This window comes from Amblyomma mixtum, chromosome 2 (genome assembly GCF_055824585.1).
Source record: "Amblyomma mixtum isolate Tamu chromosome 2, ASM5582458v1, whole genome shotgun sequence".
Classification (NCBI taxonomy): domain Eukaryota; kingdom Metazoa; phylum Arthropoda; class Arachnida; order Ixodida; family Ixodidae; genus Amblyomma; species Amblyomma mixtum.
In genome coordinates, this window is record NC_143013.1 from 153,640,790 (window position 1) to 153,649,731 (window position 8,942).

At 47.5% G+C, this 8,942-nt stretch overlaps 2 non-coding genes across 2 annotated transcripts; both read left to right on the forward strand.

Annotated features, from left to right (window-relative positions):
- The first annotated feature begins 344 nt into the window (after nt 1-344).
- On the forward strand, nt 345-416 carry TRNAR-CCU (transfer RNA arginine (anticodon CCU)). The gene has a single exon. It is a non-coding gene; the product is annotated as a tRNA-Arg (tRNA).
- A 3,941-nt stretch (nt 417-4,357) lies between these two features.
- On the forward strand, nt 4,358-4,429 carry TRNAR-CCU (transfer RNA arginine (anticodon CCU)). Its single transcript has one exon. It is a non-coding gene; the product is annotated as a tRNA-Arg (tRNA).
- The last annotated feature ends 4,513 nt before the right edge of the window (nt 4,430-8,942 follow it).

An 8,942-nucleotide genomic window follows, 5' to 3' on the forward strand; every position in this document is an offset into this window, starting at 1 on the left:
TCAACACCACAAAATAAAAAATAAGTTAAAGATCCCCTGTGCCCCTTTGTTTCTGTGGCTGTTGGCTTCTCTCATATTTATAACGAGCCCCTCATTCCCCTTTCTTTGCCTGCTTAATTGCTTAACGAGTTCCTCGGTTCTGGCAGCATTGATGCCTTAGGAAGCATAAGAGGTTTCTCACACAGCTTCCACCCTCGCCGTTCTATGACGTTCTACGTCACATCAGCGGTAACTCAGGACTTCCTACGTCCTTCGCTTAAGAACATGGGTGGCGCTGGGGAACACTCCCAAGGTTCGGTTATTTGTAAACATATATACCCCCGAAAGCAGACGGTTTGACAGCCGTCGCCGTAGCTCAGAGGTAGAGCACCGGACGCCTAATTAGGAGGTCGTGGGTTCGGATCCCACCGGCGGCATGTGGTTTTTTTTTCTTCTGCTTTTCTAATCAATTAGCTTGAAGCGATAACATATTCAGTAATATTGTAAATTGATCAACACCACAAAATAAAAAAATAAGTTAGAGATCCCCTATGCCCCTTGGTTTCTGTGGCTGGTGGCTTCTCTCATATTTATAACGAGCCCCTCATTCCCCTTTGTTTGTCTGCTTAATTGCTTAACGAGGGCCTCGGTTATGGCAGCCTTGATGCCTTAGGAAGCATAAGAGGGTTCTCACACAGCTTCCACCCTCGCCGTTCGATGACGTTCTACGTCCGATCAGCGGTAACTCAGGACGTCCTACGTCCGCCGCTTAAGACCGTGGGTGGCGCTGGTGAACACTCCCAAGGTTCGGTTATTTGTAAACATAAATACCCCCGAAAGCAGAAGGTTTGACAGCCATCGCCGTAGCTCAGAGGTAGAGCACCGGACGCGTAATTCGGAGGTCGTGGGTTCGGATCCCACCGGCGGCATGTGGTTCTTTGTTCTGCTTTTCTAATCAATTAGCTTTAAGCGATAACATATTCAGTAATATTGTAAGTTGATCAACACCACAAAATAAAAAAATAAGTTAAAGATCCCCTGTGCCCCTTGGTTTCTTTGGCTGTTGGCTTCTCATATTTATAACGAGCCCCTCATTCCCCTTTCTTTGCCTGCTTAATTGCTTAACGAGTTCCTCGGTTCTGGCAGCCTTGATGCCTTAGGAAGCATAAGAGTAAGTAAGCACAGCCTAATTGCTTAACGAGTTCCTCGGTTATGGCAGCCTTGATGCCTTAGGAAGCATAAGAGGGTTCTCACACAGCTTCCACCCTCGCCGTTCGATGACGTTCTACGTCCGATCAGCGGTAACTCAGGACGTCCTACGTCCGCCGCTTAAGACCGTGGGTGGCGCTGGTGAACACTCCCAAGGTTCGGTTATTTGTAAACATAAATATTCCCGAAAGCAGAAGGTTTGACAGCCGTCGCCGTAGCTCAGAGGTAGAGCACCGGACGCGTAATTCGGAGGTCGTGGGTTCGGATCCCACCGGCACCATGTGGTTGTTTTTTCTTCTGCTTTTCTAATCAATTAGCTTTAAGCGATAACATATTCAGTAATATTGTAAATTGATCAACACCACAAAATAAAAATAAAAAGTAAGTTAAAGATCCCCTGTGCCCCTTGGTTTCTGTGGCTGTTGGCTTCTCTCATATTTATAACGAGCCCCTCATTCCCCTTTCTTTGTCTGCTTAATTGCTTAACGAGGGCCTCGGTTCTGGCAGCCTTGATGCCTTAGGAAGCATAAGAAGGTTGTCACACAGCGTCCCCCCTCGCCGTTCGATGACGTTCTACGTCACATCAGCGGTAACTCAGGACGTCCTACGTCCGCCGCTTAAGAACGTGGGTGGCGCTGGTGAACACTCCCAAGGTTCGGTTATTTGTAAACATAAATACCCCCGAAAGCAGAAGGTTTGACAGCCGTCTCCGTAGCTCAGAGGTAGAGCACCGGACGCGTAATTCGCAGGTCGTGGGTTCGGATCCCACCGGTGGCATGTGGTTGTTTTTTCTTCTGCTTTTCTAATCAATTAGCTTGAAGCGATAACATATTCAGTAATATTGTAAATTGATCAACACCACAAAATAAAAAAATCAGTTAAAGATCCCCTGTGCCCCTTGGTTTCCGTGGCTGGTGGCTTCTCTCATATTTATCAAGAGCCCCTCATTCCCCTTTCTTTGTCTGCTTAATTGCTTAACGAGGGCCTCTGTTCTGGCAGCCTTGATGCCGTAGGAAGCATAAGAGGGTTCTCACACAGCTTCCACCCTCGCCGTTCGATGACGTTCTACGTCACATCAGCGGTAACTCAGGACGTCCTACGTCCGCCGCTTAAGAACGTGGGTGGCGCTGGTGAACACTCCCAAGGTTCGGTTATTTGTAAACATAAATACCCCCGAAAGCAGAAGGTTTGACAGCCGTCGCCGTAGATCAGAGGTAGAGCACCGGACGCGTAATTCGGAGCTCGTGGGTTCGGATCCCACCGGCGGCATGTGGTTGTTTTTTCTTCTGCTTTTCTAATCAATAAGCTTTAAGCGATAACATATTCATTAATGTTGTAAATTGATCAACACCACAAAATAAAAAAATAAGTTAAAGATCCCCTGTGCCCCTTGGTTTCTGTGGCTGTTGGCTTCTCTCATATTTATAACGAGCCCCTCAATCCCCTTTCTTTGCCTGCTTAATTGCTTAACGAGTTCTTCGGTTCTGGTAGCATTGATGCCTTAGGAAGCATAAGAGGGTTCTCACACAGCTTCCACCCTCGCCGTTCTATGACGTTCTACGTCACATCAGCGGTAACTCAGGACGCCCTACGTCCGCCGCTTAAGAACGTGGGTGGCGCTGGTGAACACTCCCAAGGTTCGGTTATTTGTAAACATAAATACCCCCGAAAGCAGAAGGTTTGACAGCCGTCGCCGTAGCTCGGAGGTAGAGCACCGGACGCGTAATTCGGAGGTCGTGGGTTCGGATCCCACCGGCGCCATGTGGTTGTTTTTTCTTCTGCTTTTCTAATCAATTAGCTTTAAGCGATTACATATTCAGTAATATTGTAAATTGACCAACACCACAAAATAAAAATAAAAAGTAAGTTAAAGATCCCCTGTGCCCCTTGGTTTCTGTGGCTGTTGGCTTCTCTCATATTTATAACGAGCCCCTCATTCCCCTTTCTTTGTCTGCTTAATTGCTTAACGAGGACCTCGGTTCTGGCAGCCTTGATGCCTTAGGAAGCATAAGAAGGTTGTCACACAGCGTCCACCCTCGCCGTTCGATGACGTTCTACGTCTCATCAGCGGTAACTCAGGACGTCCTACGTCCGCCGCTTAAGAACGTGGGTGGCGCTGGTGAACACTCCCAAGGTTCGGTTATTTGTAAACATAAATACCCCCGAAAGCAGAAGGTTTGACAGCCGTCTCCGTAGCTCAGAGGTAGAGCACCGGACGCGTAATTCGGAGGTCGTGGGTTCGGATCCCACCGGTGGCATGTGGTTGTTTTTTCTTCTGCTTTTCTAATCAATTAGCTTGAAGCGATAACATATTCAGTAATATTGTAAATTGATCAACACCACAAAATAAAAAAATCAGTTAAAGATCCCCTGTGCCCCTTGGTTTCTGTGGCTGGTTGCTTCTCTCATATTTATAAAGAGCCCCTCATTCCCCTTTCTTTGTCTGCTTAATTGCTTAACGAGGGCCTCTGTTCTGGCAGCCTTGATGCCGTAGGAAGCATAAGAGGGTTCTCACACAGCTTCCACCCTCGCCGTTCGATGACGTTCTACGTCACATCAGTGGTAACTCAGGACGTCCTACGTCCGCCGCTTAAGAACGTGAGTGGCGCTGGTGAACACTCCCAAGGTTCGGTTATTTGTAAACATAAATACCCCCGAAAGCAGAAGGTTTGACAGCCGTCGCCGTAGATCAGAGGTAGAGCAACGGACGCGTAATTCGGAGGTCGTGGGTTCGGATCCCACCGGCGGCATGTGGTTGTTTTTTCTTCTGCTTTTCTAATCAATAAGCTTTAAGCGATAACATATTCAGTAATATTGTAAATTGATCAACACCACAAAATAAAAAATAAGTTAAAGATCCCCTGTGCCCCTTTGTTTCTGTGGCTGTTGGCTTCTCTCATATTTATAACGAGCCCCTCATTCCCCTTTCTTTGCCTGCTTAATTGCTTAACGAGTTCCTCGGTTCTGGCAGCATTGATGCCTTAGGAAGCATAAGAGGGTTCTCACACAGCTTCCACCCTCGCCGTTCTATGACGTTCTACGTCACATCAGCGGTAACTCAGGACTTCCTACGTCCTTCGCTTAAGAACATGGGTGGCGCTGGTGAACACTCCCAAGGTTCGGTTATTTGTAAACATATATACCCCCGAAAGCAGACGGTTTGACAGCCGTCGCCGTAGCTCAGAGGTAGAGCACCGGACGCCTAATTCGGAGGTCGTGGGTTCGGATCCCACCGGCGGCATGTGGTTTTTTTTTCTTCTGCTTTTCTAATCAATTAGCTTGAAGCGATAACATATTCAGTAATATTGTAAATTGATCAACACCACAAAATAAAAAAAATAAGTTAGAGATCCCCTATGCCCCTTGGTTTCTGTGGCTGGTGGCTTCTCTCATATTTATAACGAGCCCCTCATTCCCCTTTGTTTGTCTGCTTAATTGCTTAACGAGGGCCTCGGTTATGGCAGCCTTGATGCCTTAGGAAGCATAAGAGGGTTCTCACACAGCTTCCACCCTCGCCGTTCGATGACGTTCTACGTCCGATCAGCGGTAACTCAGGACGTCCTACGTCCGCCGCTTAAGACCGTGGGTGGCGCTGGTGAACACTCCCAAGGTTCGGTTATTTGTAAACATAAATACCCCCGAAAGCAGAAGGTTTGACAGCCATCGCCGTAGCTCAGAGGTAGAGCACCGGACGCGTAATTCGGAGGTCGTGGGTTCGGATCCCACCGGCGGCATGTGGTTGTTTGTTCTGCTTTTCTAATCAATTAGCTTTAAGCGATAACATATTCAGTAATATTGTAAGTTGATCAACACCACAAAATAAAAAAATAAGTTAAAGATCCCCTGTGCCCCTTGGTTTCTTTGGCTGTTGGCTTCTCTCATATTTATAACGAGCCCCTCATTCCCCTTTCTTTGCCTGCTTAATTGCTTAACGAGTTCCTCGGTTCTGGCAGCCTTGATGCCTTAGGAAGCATAAGAGTAAGTAAGCACAGCCTAATTGCTTAACGAGTTCCTCGGTTCTGGCAGCCTTGATGCCTTAGGAAGCATAAGAGGGTTCTCACACAGCTTCCACCCTCGCCGTTCTAAGACGTTCTACGTCACATCAGCGGTAACTCAGGACGTCCTACGTCCGCCGCTTAAGAGCATGGGTGGCGCTGGTGAACACTCCCAAGGTTCGGTTATTTGTAAACATAAATATTCCCGAAAGCAGAAGGTTTGACAGCCGTCGCCGTAGCTCAGAGGTAGAGCACCGGACGCGTAATTCGGAGGTCGTGGGTTCGGATCCCACCAGCACCATGTGGTTGTTTTTTCTTCTGCTTTTCTAATCAATTAGCTTTAAGCGATAACATATTCAGTAATATTGTAAATTGATCAACACCACAAAATAAAAATAAAAAGTAAGTTAAAGATCCCCTGTGCCCCTTGGTTTCTGTGGCTGTTGGCTTCTCTCATATTTATAACGAGCCCCTCATTCCCCTTTCTTTGTCTGCTTAATTGCTTAACGAGGGCCTCGGTTTTGGCAGCCTTGATGCCTTAGGAAGCATAAGAAGGTTGTCACACAGCGTCCCCCCTCGCCGTTCGATGACGTTCTACGTCACATCAGCGGTAACTCAGGACGTCCTACGTCCGCCGCTTAAGAACGTGGGTGGCGCTGGTGAACACTCCCAAGGTTCGGTTATTTGTAAACATAAATACCCCCGGAAGCAGAAGGTTTGACAGCCGTCTCCGTAGCTCAGAGGTAGAGCACCGGACGCGTAATTCGCAGGTCGTGGGTTCGGATCCCACCGGTGGCATGTGGTTGTTTTTTCTTCTGCTTTTCTAATCAATTAGCTTGAAGCGATAACATATTCAGTAATATTGTAAGTTGATCAACACCACAAAATAAAAAAATAAGTTAAAGATCCCCTGTGCCCCTTGGTTTCTTTGGCTGTTGGCTTCTCATATTTATAACGAGCCCCTCATTCCCCTTTCTTTGCCTGCTTAATTGCTTAACGAGTTCCTCGGTTCTGGCAGCCTTGATGCCTTAGGAAGCATAAGAGTAAGTAAGCACAGCCTAATTGCTTAACGAGTTCCTCGGTTATGGCAGCCTTGATGCCTTAGGAAGCATAAGAGGGTTCTCACACAGCTTCCACCCTCGCCGTTCGATGACGTTCTACGTCCGATCAGCGGTAACTCAGGACGTCCTACGTCCGCCGCTTAAGACCGTGGGTGGCGCTGGTGAACACTCCCAAGGTTCGGTTATTTGTAAACATAAATATTCCCGAAAGCAGAAGGTTTGACAGCCGTCGCCGTAGCTCAGAGGTAGAGCACCGGACGCGTAATTCGGAGGTCGTGGGTTCGGATCCCACCGGCACCATGTGGTTGTTTTTTCTTCTGCTTTTCTAATCAATTAGCTTTAAGCGATAACATATTCAGTAATATTGTAAATTGATCAACACCACAAAATAAAAATAAAAAGTAAGTTAAAGATCCCCTGTGCCCCTTGGTTTCTGTGGCTGTTGGCTTCTCTCATATTTATAACGAGCCCCTCATTCCCCTTTCTTTGTCTGCTTAATTGCTTAACGAGGGCCTCGGTTCTGGCAGCCTTGATGCCTTAGGAAGCATAAGAAGGTTGTCACACAGCGTCCCCCCTCGCCGTTCGATGACGTTCTACGTCACATCAGCGGTAACTCAGGACGTCCTACGTCCGCCGCTTAAGAACGTGGGTGGCGCTGGTGAACACTCCCAAGGTTCGGTTATTTGTAAACATAAATACCCCCGAAAGCAGAAGGTTTGACAGCCGTCTCCGTAGCTCAGAGGTAGAGCACCGGACGCGTAATTCGCAGGTCGTGGGTTCGGATCCCACCGGTGGCATGTGGTTGTTTTTTCTTCTGCTTTTCTAATCAATTAGCTTGAAGCGATAACATATTCAGTAATATTGTAAATTGATCAACACCACAAAATAAAAAAATCAGTTAAAGATCCCCTGTGCCCCTTGGTTTCCGTGGCTGGTGGCTTCTCTCATATTTATCAAGAGCCCCTCATTCCCCTTTCTTTGTCTGCTTAATTGCTTAACGAGGGCCTCTGTTCTGGCAGCCTTGATGCCGTAGGAAGCATAAGAGGGTTCTCACACAGCTTCCACCCTCGCCGTTCGATGACGTTCTACGTCACATCAGCGGTAACTCAGGACGTCCTACGTCCGCCGCTTAAGAACGTGGGTGGCGCTGGTGAACACTCCCAAGGTTCGGTTATTTGTAAACATAAATACCCCCGAAAGCAGAAGGTTTGACAGCCGTCGCCGTAGATCAGAGGTAGAGCACCGGACGCGTAATTCGGAGCTCGTGGGTTCGGATCCCACCGGCGGCATGTGGTTGTTTTTTCTTCTGCTTTTCTAATCAATAAGCTTTAAGCGATAACATATTCATTAATGTTGTAAATTGATCAACACCACAAAATAAAAAAATAAGTTAAAGATCCCCTGTGCCCCTTGGTTTCTGTGGCTGTTGGCTTCTCTCATATTTATAACGAGCCCCTCAATCCCCTTTCTTTGCCTGCTTAATTGCTTAACGAGTTCTTCGGTTCTGGTAGCATTGATGCCTTAGGAAGCATAAGAGGGTTCTCACACAGCTTCCACCCTCGCCGTTCTATGACGTTCTACGTCACATCAGCGGTAACTCAGGACGCCCTACGTCCGCCGCTTAAGAACGTGGGTGGCGCTGGTGAACACTCCCAAGGTTCGGTTATTTGTAAACATAAATACCCCCGAAAGCAGAAGGTTTGACAGCCGTCGCCGTAGCTCAGAGGTAGAGCACCGGACGCGTAATTCGGAGGTCGTGGGTTCGGATCCCACCGGCGCCATGTGGTTGTTTTTTCTTCTGCTTTTCTAATCAATTAGCTTTAAGCGATTACATATTCAGTAATATTGTAAATTGACCAACACCACAAAATAAAAATAAAAAGTAAGTTAAAGATCCCCTGTGCCCCTTGGTTTCTGTGGCTGTTGGCTTCTCTCATATTTATAACGAGCCCCTCATTCCCCTTTCTTTGTCTGCTTAATTGCTTAACGAGGACCTCGGTTCTGGCAGCCTTGATGCCTTAGGAAGCATAAGAAGGTTGTCACACAGCGTCCACCCTCGCCGTTCGATGACGTTCTACGTCTCATCAGCGGTAACTCAGGACGTCCTACGTCCGCCGCTTAAGAACGTGGGTGGCGCTGGTGAACACTCCCAAGGTTCGGTTATTTGTAAACATAAATACCCCCGAAAGCAGAAGGTTTGACAGCCGTCTCCGTAGCTCAGAGGTAGAGCACCGGACGCGTAATTCGGAGGTCGTGGGTTCGGATCCCACCGGTGGCATGTGGTTGTTTTTTCTTCTGCTTTTCTAATCAATTAGCTTGAAGCGATAACATATTCAGTAATATTGTAAATTGATCAACACCACAAAATAAAAAAATCAGTTAAAGATCCCCTGTGCCCCTTGGTTTCTGTGGCTGGTTGCTTCTCTCATATTTATAAAGAGCCCCTCATTCCCCTTTCTTTGTCTGCTTAATTGCTTAACGAGGGCCTCTGTTCTGGCAGCCTTGATGCCGTAGGAAGCATAAGAGGGTTCTCACACAGCTTCCACCCTCGCCGTTCGATGACGTTCTACGTCACATCAGTGGTAACTCAGGACGTCCTACGTCCGCCGCTTAAGAACGTGAGTGGCGCTGGTGAACACTCCCAAGGTTCGGTTATTTGTAAACATAAATACCCCCGAAAGCAGAAGGTTTGACAGCC